This window comes from Lissotriton vulgaris, chromosome 11 (assembly GCF_964263255.1).
Source record: "Lissotriton vulgaris chromosome 11, aLisVul1.2, whole genome shotgun sequence".
In the NCBI taxonomy this organism is placed as follows: Eukaryota; Metazoa; Chordata; class Amphibia; order Caudata; family Salamandridae; genus Lissotriton; species Lissotriton vulgaris.
Genome location: NC_141699.1, coordinates 909,442,347 through 909,461,689, shown reverse-complemented (window position 1 = coordinate 909,461,689; position 19,343 = coordinate 909,442,347).

Sequence of the window (19,343 nt, the reverse complement as noted above, 5' to 3'; positions counted from 1 at the left end):
AATATGATGTGCGATTTAGTAATGTCAGCTAAATTTACAGAACATGATTATTTACAGGGTTCATCAAATTATGAAGAATTATACTGTTACAATCACTATGGTCATCACTATTTGCATAAATCATGGCAACCGAGAAATGTTTTTACTTATAATCAATGGGAACATTGTCCAACTCCTCCAAAAGGAAGTTCGAAGACATTTTTTGAGAAATTTCCATACTTCTCAGGGTTTAACAATAGTGTTCCAGAAACGTTTTATTTTAAAATGTTAAATAAGACAGGAATGAAAACAATGTTGAAAAATACTAAACTGATTTATTCTGAAAAATTTTATGACAAAATGTCTACATTTGGTTTTGAATTTTGGAAAAATAACATTGAAACAAAAACCATCTGGGGAACAAAAGACTGGCAGGTACAAGGTCTAGAATCATTATTTAGAGCCTGCATGATCCAAGAACAAATCATTTTCCTGAATGATACCATTCAACAAACTACTTGTCTTGGTTTAGCTAAGATAAAAGACTTAAACAAACCGTCTATTCCGAAGCCCATACCGGATAGTAATAGTACTACGGATGTGGAGATAGACTTATCCCATATTTTTCACCAAAACAGAACAAATCCTGATTGGAAAAAAAAGGTTGATCTGGCCCACAGACACAAATAACTGTCAAGATAGATTCCTGAACAAAATACAGGGATTCAAACTGACCAGGCCAGACCCAAGATATTCGCAGAGACAACATCCAGGGATAGTTACAACATACATTGTAGGGAAATTATGCCTTGAATGGCTACAGAAATCCACACTGGCTTAAATTAAGCAACACTTGACTTTACCTAAAGAAGGTGCTGACTTGCGAGATTTCATGCTGGGACCTCGCAAACAGTGTAAAAAATGTTTTATAGCGGCCGGAATATACGCTGCATACAACGAAGCTTGGAAAGTAATGCAAATTGAAACAGCAGAAAAAATACGAAAAAAATTGATCGTATAAATTTGGAAAAATCAATTTCTGTAGTGGACAATGGGTTAACGACTGTCTTCCAGAATATATTTACTGGACAGTATTGTATCATTTGCCTTTGATATAATAGAGCAAGACTTGCTAATGTTACAACATGGTCAGTCCCAATTGCGTTATATTGTACAGCTAAGCTGGACGTTGCAAAACCTACATCTACGTGTCATGGCGTCTAATCAACATAACATCATTATTTTCTATCTTTAACCTTACTGATAAACAAATCAGTTTGGCACAAAAAGAAGCAGACTATACGATTCGGAGCATTGAAAAACTTGAGAGATTACCATTGACCATGTCAGAGAGACCTGCCATTGAATGGATAATACACTGAACAATTACAATTCCGATAACAACTTTCCAGTTTAAATATTGCCAAAAATATATACCAGCAGGCCAGTATGAAAGGTTGGGTAAAGGATACATCAAATCAATTTGGGATTTACCTTACACACACAAATGTTACAGTGAAGGGAAAAAGGAGGTATTCCTTAGTGGTAATAATTGTAAAAAATCACTAAGCGGTACACTTCTGTGTCAAAGTATTAACTTGCATGGAGCCTGCGAAGGGTCTTCAAATAACCTTTCATGTCACCTGCAAGGCACTCCTGCAACACAGATAGAACCATTCTTCAGACAACTCCCCAATGGTAGCTACATTGTAATAACTGACCACAGCTGTTGTGGAATGGTGCCAGGAGAATGCTATCTCGTAACCGTTACTTCCAGGGTCGTTTGCTGTATGCAAGTATTGTATCCAAACAGCAATCCAGACATGGAGGCGGCAATATGGCCTTATGTGAATATCTCTTCTATTCAAATTGATACTTTAAGCAGAATGAAGTCTATTCTTTTACAGACAACTGTGCCGCTGACCTCGTCCAAAGAAATCTATGATCTACAAGTTGCAAGGACAACGTCAGAGATACATACCCTTTTATCGACAAATTGCCCCGTGCATTTCGTAGAAATGTTAAGTCAAATTTTAAACATGTATTTAAGACAATTTTTTTGGGACTGTTAACACCATTTGAAACAGTTTTGGGCATCTTCCCGAATTTTGTCCATTCTGTCTTTGGCGGCCTACCTTTAATTTTGGGAATCGTAGCAGGAATTTTATTTTTGTTCCTTCTGCTGCGATATGGCAAGCCAAGCCATAGACAAGACTCCAGCAACGATGGAAGAGACGATCCTAGCAATACGCTACTGAGACCGTATTTCTAAGGTCCTCGGATTAGCCCGGCTAAGAGATCTGAGTACAACTTGGTTTCTTTCTTTCAGACCAATCTGGCAGGATTGCATCTTACCTGTGCTTCGATGTCTGCTATGCGGAGAAGAATGGGTGTTGGACGTCTGTCTTACACTACCATCAGCAGTACCAATGAATATCGATACTTTGCTTTGTCTGGTAACGACTCATGCAACCTGTTGTCCCCAGCGGCTACCTATTCTGATGTCGGCATTCGTTGAGACTTCACCATTACGAGTAGGTGGCGGCGAAGTACGAGAGGAAAGCAGCACCAAACAGGTACAACCTTCTGTGAGCATTGCTGATCCAAACATCGATGATAGTAATCACGCACAGAACCGCACAGTTACAGTATTTTCAAACTTGGTCGATGTAGGAGAGTAGGGTCTGCTATCCTATGGTCACCCCACATTTTTGCTTTTTGCTTCACTGGTTTATGACTTAACGTGGCTGTGGGCCAGCTAATCAGACCCACAGCCTGCTGTTCTCTCTCTAAATCACTGCCAATGCACTCTAGGTGCATTACGAATTGGAACTGGTTCACCTTATTGGCCCCTATAACCGGGAACCCTAGGTACCCAGGGCATAGGTGTTTCCAAGGCCTACCAGGGGCTGCAGCATGCATTGTGCCACCCCTGGCCTGGCCTCCATATTTGACACAACTGGCTGATCACTCAGCTGGGGCAAGTTGGTGTAATCACCTCTTACTTAGATATAGTATCCCTATGTCTACCCTTAAACTGGACACATATGTTCCTATCAGTCACTCCTATGGAAGGCCTCATCAATCCTGGAGGCAGAGTGCGTGGAAATATGTGAGATGGTGTTCTAGCATGAGCTGAGCCTGTCTGCAGCTGTCGGGAACCACTCCCTAAGCTGTTCCGGGATATTGCCATACCATATACTCTTAAGTGCATTATAATCCTCGCAGTTATATGCTAAACTTGGTTTGGCTTTATCAAAACATGTCGAGTAAGGTGTCATACGATTTGGAATACTATCCCCTCGACAGTTCTGTCGACAGGGATAGCATTTCACCCTTCTAGAGGGACACGACATGTGCGTAGCCTTAACCCCGGTTAAAGTTAACAAGAGCCTCAGCATCACAAAATGGACGCTGCCACCACAGACACAAGTCTGACCTCCTGCTGCTGGGAGTCCTTCCAGCGAGGGAGGCTTGGACAAAGGGTTTCCTGCCTTGGGAGGTGCGAGCACCACCCCAGACAGGATTTTGTGTATTGGGTAGGACAGGGCTGAATAGATTGAGACATGCCCGGGGCACACAAGGTGTCCCCGTGCATAAGCCAGTCCAAACCGGTCCTGGGACTTTCAAGACCCAGGCCTGGCGAGGAGCTGGACAAAGGAAAGGGGGTGTAACCGCCCCCCTTCCTGGTCCCACCCAGAGGAGGGACCTAGCAGGTGATCCACCCCACAGATTGGGAATAAGAGTGGGAGCAGTGCCATAGCACCTCAGATCATCCTGAATCAACTTGAAACTAAGAAGACAACTGGACTTCGACATTCTGCTGCACAGAAGACTGAAGAGCATCTCCCTTGTGGCCTAGGAGTGGCCACCCTGTGAACACAGGCACCATCCAGCAATTCGACGTCTGCTTTGCCGCCGCCTCCCGCCGGAGCCCGAGCCCAGAGCCTGACAAGACCCAGACTCCCAGACTTCTTACCGCCCGATCCACAGTCCCTGCAAAGAAGGGACCCGTGGAGGCACAGAGAGACGTGGGACTGGACCTCTTGAAAGACCCCCGAGAAGCTGACTGCGCAGCATCTGAGGCATCCTCGACGTTGTGCTTTGGGGACTGAAGCCCCACCACCGAGCAGCCCTTGCACCGAAGATCAGCCCCCCAGCATCTCCACGATCTGCATGGGGCCCTTTTGCATCGTGCCACTCGACGCACCATCCCGGCCACTTGCCACGTGGTCAGTGGCCATCTTGGCGACGAAACCTACAACTTACACTGCGGGTCTGGTTGCTCCAGACTTGCCCTCGCTCCTGTAACAGGGAGCACCCGCTCTGACATTGCTGGTCCGAGTGATAAGCCTTTTTCGATTCCTGCGTGGCTTGCATTAGCCAAGGCCTGTTTGCTCCAATCAAGTTGCCGACACCGCCAACAGCGAGAAGCCTGCGTGGGACAGCTCGTGATCGACTCCTGGACGTCCTCGACCCCTCGTGTCCACGTGGCTGCAGAGAGAAGCTACACCTCAACAGCTGTTTGCACCCGACATCGCCTGGTTCCAATCTGGTTCCACGGTAGTCACTGGCTAGTGACTTTGAACATTGTCTCCTTTGCTTTCAGTTCTTCACAACTTCAGATCCACCCTTGGATCCACCGGAACTCTTCACCTCGAGCCGCCTGCAGCATCTGCAGCTCCAAGCACCATCGACCAGCGTGACGAAACCCGAAACTACTTCGATCCTATGCACCCGCGTCCTGTGGGTGAGGTAACTCAGCAACGCCGGTGTTCCCACACTGGTACACACCTCTAGTGTCTGTGTCTTAAGTTTCAGCTTTCTAGGTCACTTGGAAGGTTCCTAACTAACTTTATAACTTTTACGCACCATAGATATTGCATTGGTGAGTGCGTGCACTTTAAACACTGCACCAGAGTCCCGTCGGCCTTTCCCGACTTAGTCACTGCTAGTCCCGATCAGCTCCAGCGATTCCCAAGGCCCTAGGCCTGTTTCCTTTTCGATTGGTATCTCTTATACCACTTTCTTAGTATATGGTTTAGGTGGCCCCTAGGGCTCATCCATATTGTGCAACTTTTGAGTATTTTAAACTGTGTTTTGTTTAACGCTTGTGCTTCTGTGCTCATAAAGAGTTCAGGGGATATTTGTAGTTAATAAATATATATATATTTTCAATATATATCTGTGTGGTGTCCTTTCATTTGGTATTCAAGGGGATTGTGTATCGTAATACAGCTGGCTTCACATGCCTTTCAGAGTTTAGCCTAAGACTGCTTTGTCCACGTTACCACTAGGATAACTGGTCTACTGCTGATACATTGACCCCTGAGGCGTGAGCCGGGAGGTTGTTTTTAAAAATTGCTGTTTTATTTGCTGAGCATTTCTCCCGTGTGTCCTCCCCACCCCCCCATGGCATTAGCGCTTTTGATGCAGAACAACGCGGCTTCAGTGAATCTCGCACCGATCTTAGGGTGTTGGATTGTGCTTGATAAAAACATACCTCTAATTCTTCCTGACTGCGCTGGCAGACTACTTGCCTACCCCCCTCAGTGAGTGGCCGATTGTAGGGCCGTCATCTCCGGGGACCGAGCAGGGAAATTAGTGGCGGCCATCTTTGTGAGGGTTCGCCTCTTCCGTCGCACGGACGACGTTATAAAAACAGTAGAGGCACCCTGGAAAGGAGATTGCTGATACATTGACCCCTGAGGCGTGAGCCGGGAGGTTGTTTTTAAAAATTGCTGTTTTATTTGCTGAGCATTTCTCCTGTGTGTCCTTCCCCCACCCCCCCTGGCATTAGCGCTTTTGCTGCAGAACAAAGCGGCTTTAGTGAATCTCGCACCTATCTTAGGGTGTTGGATTGTGCTTGATAAAAACGTACCTCTAATTCTTCCTGACTGCGCTGGCAGACTACTTGCCTACCCCCCTCAGTGAGTGGCCGATTGTAGGGCCGTCATCTCCGGGGACCGAGCAGGGAAATTAGTGGCGGCCATCTTTGTGAGGGTTCGCCTCTTCCGTCGCACGGACGACGTTATAAAAACATACAGCAATGGCTCCGCGCAGCGGACGCGCACAGCGGGCGCGCCGTACGCGCGCCGGAGTCAAGCCAGAGTCTGGCCCGTCTGCGCCCGACCGCGATCGACCGGGGCGCGGGGCAGGACTCCCTGGCCCAACCGACTCAGTTAGTTCTCCAAGTAGAGCTAGTCGCCGACTACACTACACTAAATCAGACCTGTTATCAATCTGCCAGACACCAAAATAGAGTTGTTTACATACCCTACAGCCTGAGCATTTACCCCCCTACTGCAAGACATGTAATCAGATGTTGCCAACAGTAAGCAAGATGATGAGGGAAGAAGCTAAGTTAAAAATGATATTACTGAACTGTAGGTCCATGATTAAACATAAAGTTGAGATATACGACCTACTGGCAAGCAGAGACCTGGACGCCATGTTTCTTACTGAGACACATGTTTCTTACTGAGACATGGCTAGAAGAAACATCCTCCCCTGATATTCTTGAAGCTATCCCCCCCTAGTTATAGTCTACTTAGACTAGATAGACAAAAACAACGAGGAGGCGGTTTAGCATTAATTTATAAATCAGAACTTGAGTGCACTCTACTTAAAACCACCCTATCTAATAGCGAAAGTGGCCTATTTACCATAAAAATTGGCCCCAAAAATGTGGTCACTGGGTTACTGATATATCGCCCACCAGGGGCCGTGGCTCAGTTTTGTAACCAACTCATTGAATTAACTACTCAATTAGCAGTTAGATATAAAAAGTTTGTTATCCTAGGTGACTTAAACCTTCATCTTGAAGAAACAAATTGTAGAGAGGCACAAATGGTAGCTGCAGCATTGAACTCTGTGGGAATCAGGCTGCTTTCTACAGCCCCCACACATCAGCTAGGCCATCTTTTTGACCCTATTTTTTCAAATTGGGAAGGCATCAAGGCCCTACCCCCGATCCCACTTATCTGGTTGGATCATAGTATTGTTCCTTTTGAAATAGAAAACGAACCCCTAGGAATTATATCCAAAAAACCCCTACCACAGAAACGTCAAATCTGGAAAAAATTCACCCCAGATTTGTTCAATAGTGCATTATCAGAGCATCCCCCGACACTAGGTAACACCTTACAGGAGACATGGGATAGCTATGAGAAGTGGATGTCGAAAGCACTAGACAAGGTCGCTCCTTGGACGCATAAACCACCTGTAAGACAATCCAGAACTGCTCCGTGGTTCTCAGAAAAACTCAGATTGGCCAAAGCTCAATGTAAAACGATAGTGCGGAGATGGAGGAAGAGCTATGCTCCTGAACTTAAATCATGCTATAAAACGGAGCTAAAAAACTACCAGAAATTGGTTAGACTGGAGAAAAGTCTCCATTTTAAAAGCAGAATCGAGCAAGCAGATAACCCCACTAGAGAACTATTCAGTATCTACAAAGAACTCACGATCCCATCGAGACTTGAGGCCCAAGACACATACTCAACTGAGACGTGATCTTGTAGCTGATTTCTTTGTAAATAAGGTGGATAAAATACATGCCACCTTTGTAGACAATAAAAATCTTTTAAATAACAGTAAGGACACTAGAACCATTCCCACACTTAAATCACCTCTTACAAGTTTTAAAACTCCTGAAAAACATGAACTTTTAGGTATCATTAATAGTATACAATCCGGCTCCCCCAACGACGCCTGTCCACCGGTCCGGTGCAAGGGAGTTATGGAAAGTATATTAATTGACTATATCAGTCACATGGTGACACTGTCATTTCAGGAATGCTACGTACCGGAGGCATGGAAAACTGCTCAAGTTATACCACTAAAAAAGAAGCCCAATATTTCCATTTCTCAGCTCCAAAACCTCCGCCCTATCTCCCTCCTCCCATTCTGCGCTAAAATAATAGAAAAGATTGCGAACAGACAGCTCATGGAGTATTTGGAGGCAGAAGCCCTCCTCCACCCCTCACAATCGGGATTTAGAGCGGGCTACTCTACTGAGTCGGCCGGTCTATACTCTACGGAGCATCTTAGGCAGATAGTGGACGAAGGTGAGACGGCAGCGTTGGTCTTATTAGACCTTAGTGCAGCATTTGACACCGTGCTGCACACAACGCTGCTGTCTCGTCTCTCGGACATGGGGGTAACAGGTCCAGCACTTGCCTGGCTGCGTTCCTTCTTGGCCGACAGAAGCTTTCAGCTGCACTGCCCACCCTTCAGATCTTCCCTCCGGGAGGTGAACCATGGGGTTCCTCAGGGCTCCAGTTTGAGCCCTACGTTGTTCAACATCTATATGGAGCCCCTGGCTCACATTGTAGAGGGTTTCGGGGTGGGCATTGTCAGCTACGCTGACGACACCCAGCTGGTGTTTAAGCTCACTCCCGACAATAGAGAAGACGCCATCAATTTCTCAAACTGTATGTCAGCAGTAGCAGTCTGGATGAACAACAACTGCCTGCGTCTAAATGGCGAAAAGACTGAACTACTGGTGATCGGGAGAGCAGCATCAGCCTGGTCTCGCTCATGGTGGCCTATCGAACTAGGAAGTCCCCCCATTCCTGTGGAGTCGGTAAGAAACCTTGGTGTTATGCTGGACTCTGATCTCTCTGGCAAGACCCATGTCAGCAGGGTAACGGGAAGGTGCTTTGGCATACTGAGGGTTCTTCGAAAGATATTAGATCTCCTTCCAACCGGAGCCAGAAAAACAATTGTCCACGCGCTGGTCACCCCCCATCTTGATTATGGGAATGCCCTGCTGATAGGGCTCAGTCAAAAGGGACTACACCAACTCCAGTGTGTGCAGAATGCCGCTGCACGCCTCGTGCTCAGACTCTCACGTAGAGCTTCCGCAAAGACCGCCCTGACCAAACTTCACTGGCTCCCGGTTAGGGAGAGGATCAAATTTAAAACCCTCTGCTATGCACATCGCATCGCTCAGTGCAAAGGCCCTGACTACTTATAAAACCTTCTCACAATACATCGCCCTATCCGGAACTTAAGATCATCCAGCACGATGTTATTTAAACTTCCTCGCATTCTCAGGGCCAGAATGGGTGGCAGCTCCTTTAGGTACCAAGCCTCCAAACACTGGAATGCGCTCCCGCTCCATTTGTGGATGGGACCATCTGAATTGAGATTTCGGGGTAAACTTAAAACGCTTTTGATTCCCAACATGTAACACTTCCTGAGCTTCGTCACAGCTGCCTCTTGATTTCTGTATTCTAACAGCAGTTAGCGCGGGGACACACAGGTTTTGTGTAGCCAGGCGCTCTACAAATGATTTATTATTATTATTATAAGGTTGACTTACAACCAATCATCATAAGGGTTGCTTGGCATGGTACAAGGTGATCACTAGAACTAGTGAGCATCATATACCAGGCCAACTTCTCACAGTCAAACTTTCACCTGATGTCATAGACCAATTTTTTGCAAGCCTGTCTGATATGATGTTCTCCCCTGAACAACGAGAATAACTTTTAAAAACAACAAGCATACAGCGTTCCCTGAACTCTGAATTTGGCCTTCAGTTCTGTTAAACAAAGCAACTGAAAACATTTGGAACTATTTTTTCCCCTGAAAGCAAAATTATTTTTTCTTTCAAATCAAAAATATTTACCATTTTTTTTCCGGCACATGGTACTTTGCTTAAAGTAGAACTATTCTTATAGAATAGAGCTTCTATTTTTAGAGAAATTAGAGACAATATTTTACCTCAGCCTCTAGCACATGTACATTATCGTATAAATATGTGATGAAATGGTCTCAACCTTCTTTTCTGTATACAGAGCCATTTCATGTGTAATTCGCAATTCATTGAGCTGATATATATATGTGCATTTAACTGAATGATAACCTTGCTTGGAAAAAACGTACAGTACCAAATACTCATTTTTGTGTATAAACCATTTTAAATGCAATTATTTATTTTGGGGTGGGTTGGAAAACACACATGCATCGTATGTTTAATATTGCTTATTTTTAGTAATGATGGACATTAATACGTGGAGTGGGTTTTGTATTTCTATCTAGGACCCTAATTCGATATTCCCAATTCATGCCCTTATGTGATTATAATAAATAGTATCCTTATAAAGGCATAAGAATCATATCCATATTTAGTAATAGCCCATGCAGTCCAAAGCAGGGCAAGGCTACTCCCATAGACTCCTAGAAAGCACAACGGGTTCTTTAAACAAACCAAGCCTCCAGCAGCCCGGGAATTCCGCCTGCTTTTGTTTTGATTTGCACAAGAACTCCTGGAGTGCAGTAAGAACGGTTAGTTCTTAGTGACGTCTTATGTCCAACCTTACGTCAAACCCGGGACATTTCAGGTATAAATATACCAAAGTTGCCTTAAGCAAACACACGGTGGTGTGGAGCAGAGCGGCTATCTACTTATCCGAAGCCCAGCTAATGCGAGAGCCGAAGGAAGCCGCCCCTCCCTTTTGACGCGCTGGAGAAGCTGCCTTTTTCTCACGCCGAGAAATCCAGCTCCGGTGTTCCCAAGTCACTCTCGCGGGTTGCTGGGAGATCGAGTCCTGAGAAGCGAGATACGAGACCTCCTTCATTCCATAACCAAGGTACGGAGCTGATTAAAACCTTAGAGAGAATTCTTGATTCAGATACTTGGCAAAAACCTAACTTAACTTAAGACTGCAACTTACTTACTCCTTCCCACGTATTAGGCTTAGGTCAGGTACACCGGGGTAGGCGTATCTTAGAAGCACCAGTTGAGTTCGTTAGTCAATGTTTTTATGTATGTATATATTTTATCCATTTTAAAGTATCATATGGCTAAGAAACCATATCAATGCTTTTATAGTATTATTTCATACTACTTTTACTGTACGCACTTTACTTTATGATAAGTATTGAAATTGTGGCAATTCATTACTCTTGCATGAGAAAGACTGCTCAATAAAATAACACCTTTTATTGAAAACGCCTGTCTCTCTATTTCTCTGCACTCTGGTGAAATTAAGCATGCACGATTGACTGAGTGAAACAGCTGTCTATTGTTTTCACACGATTCTAGAGATACACTCTTTATTCTGAGGGAGCAAAGTGGTCATGTTTATGTGGTTGTGGGAAACTAATCCCTTGTCTGAATCAAGACATTCGAGAAAGTTTCTAGTGACCTCTGAGCTAGCTGGCAAAACTAATTAAGTCTAACATAGTCAGTAGAGACCTAGATGAACTCAGTCCTACGTCTACACAGCGGTTTATGTTATTCCAATGCACATAGCCTATTGGGAATATAGGAACTACACTACACCCCCACGCCAAGGCACTGTATTCGTGCCCGCCCAGTTACATGCACATCCAAGAAGGAGAGAAGGGGCTACCAACAGGGCTATGATGTGTGGATGTGTATCAGCTTATTTGACCCCCGCTGCAGTTCTTTTGGTCCAATATTTTTTTCCCAGCGAAAATTTTCCAGCAATGCGACCATACGCAACTTTTTGCCCTGTCCGGCTCCTGTGCGCCCCTGCCTGCTGTCACGGTGCTCGGCTCACTGTGAATACGAATGCGCGGCAGGGTGGCAGAAAGTGGAGTGGAGGAGAGGTGTGGAGTGGAAAGGAGGTTTTGCAGGGGTGTGGGGAGAGGGTGCGCTGCACGGTGACAAGCCTCCCCGCATTATGCATGCATACATATATGTATGCCATACCAGAGTTGCAGATGAATTATTGCAGAGTCACAGAGCCAATGAGACAGTTCGCACCAGTTTATACCACCTCATCAACATGCTTTAGTGTCAGTGTACCGTCAGCGTAGCATCAGCGCACCATCAGTTCATTAACTTAGCAACCGTGTTTGCTGTGAGGGCGGTGACAGCATCAGAACCTGGGGGATGAGGTGACAACCGGACAGTCTAAGCCGAACAAGGTTTGTTAGTGCTAAACCAGTTTGAACCTTAAAACAAAATAGTATGGGCAAGAGGAAGGCAACTGCCGCCCCATCATTAGGCTCTGCAGTACATCCACACACCACCCGTGGCAACTTCTTGACTCGGGCCGTGAATCTGGTCTGCAATGAGAATAAAAAGGCAGAGTGGTGCCTTTCCCTTACAAAGGAAAGTCCTGCCCCCTCGCCCTTAGTCGTCCCAACTCATTCTGTACTCCACTACAAAGTAGGGCCCCCAGTCTTTCTGGCTTCCACTTCAGCACCAGTTATTTGGAAGAGACTGGGCAGAGGCAAATGTTAGTAGGGGATCCATGTGCTTTAAGTACAGATCCTGGCCCATCAGCCAAACATAGAAAAGAGGCTCAAAAACAAAAGACGACAGTCCAAAACAACAAGGACACGTAGCTTGTCTAACCAAAGGAATGACCCCACAGAGCATGCTAAGACCTGGGATAATTATTCCACTCAGCTACGAGAGATATTGGAAATGTAAGTGCACCCAGTCCTTGTTAGGCATGCAAGTATTGAGGCCACTTAGGCAATTTGCCCAAGATTGGGTAGCAAGGCACTGCCCACACCCAGGACAAGCAATCAGTTTCAAAGGATGGTATCAATTCATCGGTTATTTCTGCAGTTCCAGCTTTGCACTCCTCAGTTACCAATGAAAATGTGAGGGGCAAATGTAATGATGGACCAGTCACAGCCTACACCTGCAGGACCTTCTTTATTGACCTCTCAGCCGGGAACTGGCCTTCGAACGGAGTATGGTGCAGCAATCCAACTGGGTAAAAAGTCATTTAAAAACCGACACCCTCCCTGTGATTGACCTCCCCCAGCGTCATGCCCTTATTTAATTGTTTTAGCCAGTGTCCCAAATGTGCCTGCTGCACCAGCAGAATCAACAGAATTTAAAGAACAAAGCGGCTCATTGGCGGTCTAGCAATCTGAAGGCTGCACAGGATCTGCACGAGGAGACCTTTTTTGTACGGCAGGTGGAGGCATTGGATGCATGCAAAAACAATTCCCTGAGGATGTGATCATTATTAATGTACGTAAGTCACTGGTTGCAGGAGAAATCCTCGAGCAGGGATGGTCAAACCAATACAGATTAAGATCCTACCACTGGGCTTTTTTTCCATGCATTTGGCCCCAGTAACCCCCTGGTTAAGTAGATCCATGGCTTCGCCTCAATTACCCAGTAGGCCAGATCTGAAACCTTTTCATTGAAATAGATTTGAAGTTTTGGAGTGTTTGGAAGATAATGATTGACACGTCAGGAGGGAGTTTGCACATCAGTTGTCGCAGCTCATAGGATGGCAATCGGTCAGTCTCTCTGCCCCGTGGGTGTATTTTGTAATTCAATCTCCCTGCTGATGGCAACACTGGATTCACTGTGCATGGGATCTGTCTGTGATCTTGCTATGCTGCCCCACGTAATGTTGATCCAGAAATGGTAGTGAGGGGTGATGGCACAAACTTGAGCATTTCCAACATTAATCTACTTAGTTGGAATGTTGCTGGCCTGACTGCCAAAATTAATTTTGAGGGATGGCAGTCCTTTGTTAAAGGATATGATGTTGTGCCCATGCAGGAAACATGATGCACAACAGAGTTTTTGTATAATGGATTCTCATGTTTTTATTTCCCAGCCACTTCTGTGGGTCGTGCTAAAGGGGGATAAGGAGTTTGGTCTAAGGTGGATAAGCGGCTGCAAGATTCATCCCATAGCAGCTGGAACAGACATTTTACAGGCCTTAGACTTAAATTGGGCAAATAAGCTCAGGATTTACGTAGTGAATTTTTCAATGTTTACTCACGAAGGTGTATATTGCTTTTTGAGGATCTGTTTTCAACTACTTCTCTAATGGGTAGCCATAGGGTGGTAGACCTTTTCACCTAATACTGGCAGGTGATTATATTGCCAAACTGGTGTTCTGTCGTCTTTTTTCACCAGTCATTTTCGATCCCCTCCTTATGGATGCAGGTCTTGATGCCATGGACTCCAGGGGACGTCTATTGTACCCAAACTTGGAGGGCCATGGCCTAGATAATGTAGTTTCCCCCAGTGCCACTAAAACCATACATACTTTTATCGGGAGGGGACCTGGGTCAACAATGTTAATTTATCTCCACTTATCATGGGGGTGAGGTCCGTGTATCAGTATTTAGTGACCACAATCCTAAAGCGTTTCAGCTTGCAGTCCCCCCAAAGTGCCAGTACTCAGTGATTGAAAGCAGTTGGCACTAACTGTTCAAGATGCAGGTCTAAGGTTGGTTTGGTACCATGCAGACATTAAGCTAGATATGAGCAACATTGTGGGTAGTAGCATTGATCTAGTGAATATCTGTCTATTGAATGCGCATGGTCTGGACATGGACTTAAAAAGCTTTGGGGAGCCCAAATCCTGTGTTAAAAGTTTCCTGAAAAGGCCGAAGGATAGAGTTCCCCGCCAGGTTAAGCCATGGTCCAACAATAAATGCAGACTAATAATCTGTGGAAGGCCATAAAGCAAATCCCTGAAAATCAGATTTTAATTTCAGCCTGTAGGAAAGAATACGCCCTAGTATTGAAAAAAAGAAAATCGGCAATTAAGGATGAGAGGTAGGAGGCAATAATGGTAGCTCGTCAAAAGTATAAATCCTCAGGCATTCTGGAAGGCGGTCCGGGCAGGCATATCACCAGCCCAGCGAAGTTACGGTCCATATTACTATTGAGGTGTGGTATGACCACTTCTCAGCTGTGTATTCTTCCGAAATGGTACCCACAGACAAGGTTTGCTCAAAGCGTCCCCTGTGGCAATTTGTCTTTTAGGGAGGAGGAATATCTCAAAGCTATTTAGGACAGCCTAAGCAAAAAAGCGTCCGGCCCGCATGGGGTCCCTATGGCCTTATTTAAGGAAGACCCAGGATTTTGGTCACCAGTACTCTCTTCTGTCTTTATAATGGTTTGCAGTGAGGGGATAGTACCATTTTATTGCCTTTCGATCATTGTACCTCCCTTTAAAAAGGGCAATGCCAACGACTCTAGGTACTATCGACGAATATACCTGCTTGACTCCACCGCTAAAATAAAAGTCGTTTTAGATTGTCTTAGTGTGGACAAGGGAGAATAACATCATATTGTGGGTTCAATATGGATTCTGGAGGGGGCTAGGAACTATTGAGCAGTGTTTTAACTTACATCTTATTGTGGCCAAATATAACAATCCATCTTGCATTTATAGACCTATCAAGTGTCTTTGATTGCATAAATAGGTCGAAACTGTGGGCAATCTTTGAATTTATGGGCTTAGAGGCAGACTTGGCATCCTTTCTTAGACTCCTACATCGGGATCTCACAGCCTCAGTACGATTTGGCGAGGACGGAGTGTGAGAAATTCAAGAAAGGCCTTGTTTTGGAAATAAATTACTCCAAAACGTTTATGGTGTGCGGCCCTAGGAACACCAAAACTAGTACCCACTTGATTAGAGGGAAAACAATAAGATAGGCTATCCTCTTCTCCTTATCTTGGCTTGGAATTTGATGATGCTTGCACATGGACCGTGTCTCTTAGAAGTAGATTAACCAGATTCTATCGTGCAGTCTGCACCATTTTCTTTCTTGCTGCTTGCATTGGTAGAAAGCCATTTGGCCTATCAACAGAGGTAGAAAGTCATTTGGCCTATCAACAGAAATTTATAAAAGGAAATGTCTTCCAACCTTGACGTATGGCATGGAGGTATGGGGTTACAGGGATGTTGCTGCAATCCAAGTCCAGGACAATACATTTTGTTGCCGCCTGTTCGGGGTTTCTCCTTAGTCACCTCATCTCACCTTACAGCAAGAATTAGGCCTAGAGTATGCTCAGGACCTCATTGGTGCTGCTCCCGTAGCCCTTTGAGGTTCCATTTGGTCTAATAAGGAAGCCAAGCTCAATCGTGCAGTTGTTAGAGATTGTCTTGCTTGTGACCATGGATTGAGCATTCCGTGGTTAAAGTACATAAGAGATACCACCTCGGCTCTTGGTTGTTTGAGAACCCGGACAGTATTAGCAAGAAAGCAAAAGCTGGACCTAGGAATGCTTTTCTACACAGACAGGCCTCTGGGGAGGCTGTGGAAGTGAAGAACTGTCTGTAAGAGATTATAGTTTGGTTCAGATGACAGTCGGGATCACCCCATACTTATTATTCATGCAGAACATATACGAAGGCAACTTACTGCCTCATTTTAGGTTAGGAACGATACTCTGGATGATATGTTGCCCCCCCTAGGCAATACGCTCTAAACTATACCTGTATTTGCCCTTATGTTGAGCAATCAAATCAGACCTTGATGCACTTTGTTTTCTTTTGTAACATCTCTCGTGCACCAGTAATTTTCTATTGCCTCTGCTGCGCAGGCACAAATTTACTAATTGGAAAGCTGCCTTGCTCTTCATACAGCAACAAAATAACCAAGATAGCTGTTATTTAGTTGGCTTTTTTTCAAGGGGCATTTTTACGTTTGAGAAAGGCAATGTAATTTTGAATAATGGTCGCTCAATTCTACTTGTACCTTATGTCCTGGCTTTTGTGATTGCTTATTCAAATCTTATCAGGTATTGTATCAGTCCACGTTTTAAGAATAAGTATTTTTATGGCTTTGTGCCAGGCAAGTATTCTATTTCTATTGATGTATTTAAAAACATTTAAATATCTGACTTATTATATTATGTGTTTTAAATCATGTATTTTATGATCACCTGGTAAATGATGGACTAAAGATTTAATTAATTGATTGATTGATACCATCCAGTCTTCTGGATCCAGGGCAGATAGAACTTAGGCAGACATGAGCATCTTTTCAGGTAGAAAAAAAGGGGGTGAAGTTCTAAAATAGGGTAAGGGCTCCCATCACAAGAGCCTAGACCTCCTGTCACAAAATGAACAGATGAAACTCAGACAGCCACTCTGTTGCAGGTGGAAAATACAATGGATTGGAGGTGAATGATCGGGAATATCCTTGCTGGACTATTTGGAGAACCGATTTGAACGGGAGAAGCGTTTGGGGAAGTCTGTCCAGATTGCAGGACCTCTGTCAGGATTTTAGTCATAACTTTAACAGACTGAAGTCGTCGTTCTAAAACTTAGACAGCCTGTCTGATCACCACTGCAAAAGAAGTTCATTCCTTTGTGGAAAGGCCAAGGGGAGAGTTCAACCAAGTGTCCCGTCCAGGAAGGGTGCATAAAAATGGGATTCATCATCCCATTATCTCCAATCTTCTGTTTATCGATTTGTGTGTGTGTGAAGTGGAAGCTTTCTGTCAGAGTCAGAATGAGGCTAGACCTGCTGCGCTAAATGTTGTGGCGGGCACAACTTTGGTAAATGACATCTCAGAATTGTCTTAGATTCTTATAAGATGAGTACTACCAGCATCGTTGTTGCTGGTGTAGACAAGTTAGGGACCAGCATGGTTTGTGGTGTCTGATTCAAATACATGTGGAGGGCTGGCCCAGGAGCTGGGGCAGCCCACACATCAGAGCCTAGAGGTGAAGACAGATCAGTCGACGGTGGTTTGACTGGAGGCTTCTTCGGATCTTTGGGACTCAAAATGGTGCCACATGGAGCCAGACAGGTGCAGAAGATGTATACATTGCTTCCTTGAAAACCTCTACTTGTTTTGGAGTTGCAGATGGACCTGGGCGTTCAGGTTACATCTGGATTGACTGTGGGATTGGTTCCTTGGGGGGAGTTCCAGAGACACCTGATCATCCATGAAATTTCTCTATAACAATAGTGGCAGGATGAGGGAGTGTCACACTTCGACTTTGTGTTTTTTTTCGACTTTGACTTACCCGACAACTTAGAGTTCATTGAGGACCTTTCACAGGAAGACAATCGAGAACAGGAAATGGTCTATGTCCTCGAGTGGGACTGGGCTACATATCTTTTGACTGTGTCCAGCGACGCAAATCTTGGCTTTGTGTTCTTTTGGGATTCATCCAGGCACAGTCCATGCAGGACTTTGACTTGTGCGAAGACCTTAGGCACCAGAGACCTTTTGTGGGTGTCTGTCACAGACATCTACTTCTGACAGTCCCTGCAGGGGTTCAACCCTGAAGTCTTCAGAAGAGACATTTTTTTGCACACTGTAGAAACATTTCCAAGACAAATTCATCAAAAAGACAAGAAAAGCACACAGAGGAGGCCATTGCCACTTACAAGGCGGGATTAAGTCTGCATCGAGCCATACAACGTCACTTGCTGCACATGAGAGTAATGCTGACAACAAGATCCAGGGTCTGAAGTTAGAAGTATCCATCAGAAAAAGCCTTTCTAAGAAACCAACCCTGACCTAACATGAGCCCCTGCATAGTCAGTTTTCAGATCACCTCACAGCATGCAGCATGGGGACAGGTGGATTTTTATGCAAGACAATTGAAATTCTGAGGCATCCTATTCAACGGACAAGAAGAAATCATGTCATGCCTCTGGTGCACCAGAGGTATTTTTCACCAGCCATGACCACGAAACTTTGAAAGATGGATTTATATAAAAAAAAACTCCTGCTAGAGTTTTCTGAGGAAAAATGAAAACTGTTCCACGCTGTAGTGTGCAAGACTGGGACTGAGTCCTACGATCGATTTGTATTAACCACTGGAACCAGAAAGGGTGCTTCTGAGTCAGTGCTCCTAATGAGAGTGAGACTTCTTTAAAAAAAAATATATTATTGTTGCCTTTTCTAGAAGTAGCGAGATGAAGATCTTTCTCACGGTAAGGACCATTATCTTGGGAGACTCTAGTTGCTCAAGTCTATTTAGTTTTGATTAATCGTAAACTATGAATAAAAACAAATCCAGTATGTCAATTTAAAAACTGGTATCGCCCATCTACAAATCTGAAATCATATTCAGTCATTAAATTGTTATTATTGACTGTCAAAATGATAAGTTTTGGACTCGATGCACAATAATTTGAGAGTAAGGTTAATGATGATTTGACACTACATACATGATAAATAAATTCATGACAGCCGACTGAGGTGGGAGTGTAATAAGGATCCATACCTCTGTTGGTACTGGGCTAATAAAATGCTTTCTATCCCGATAACGTTTTTTGGGTAATTCAAACAGCATTTACTGCAAGAGGCAAAGCCATTGCTGACCAAAGAAATTAAATTAAGGCTGAATGAAGGTTAGATATCAACATCTGCCTTTTAGATTTTTGGGTAAGATTTCAAAAACATGTTTTTATTTAAGGTAATGAAGACCTGCTCAGACATTGAAAACATTTAAATTATTCCAAATATGTGAAAGCTGTAACTAAAGCTACTGTTAACCAATATCAGGTATGCATTTTTGAAGCTTTGGTATGTTGACAAAAAATGGACTGACGCCAGCAGATGATAGTGCCTTAATTGACACACATTAGTTTTGGTGTTGCTGTTTTAACAGATCTCCTGTGAACAGTGGGTGCTACT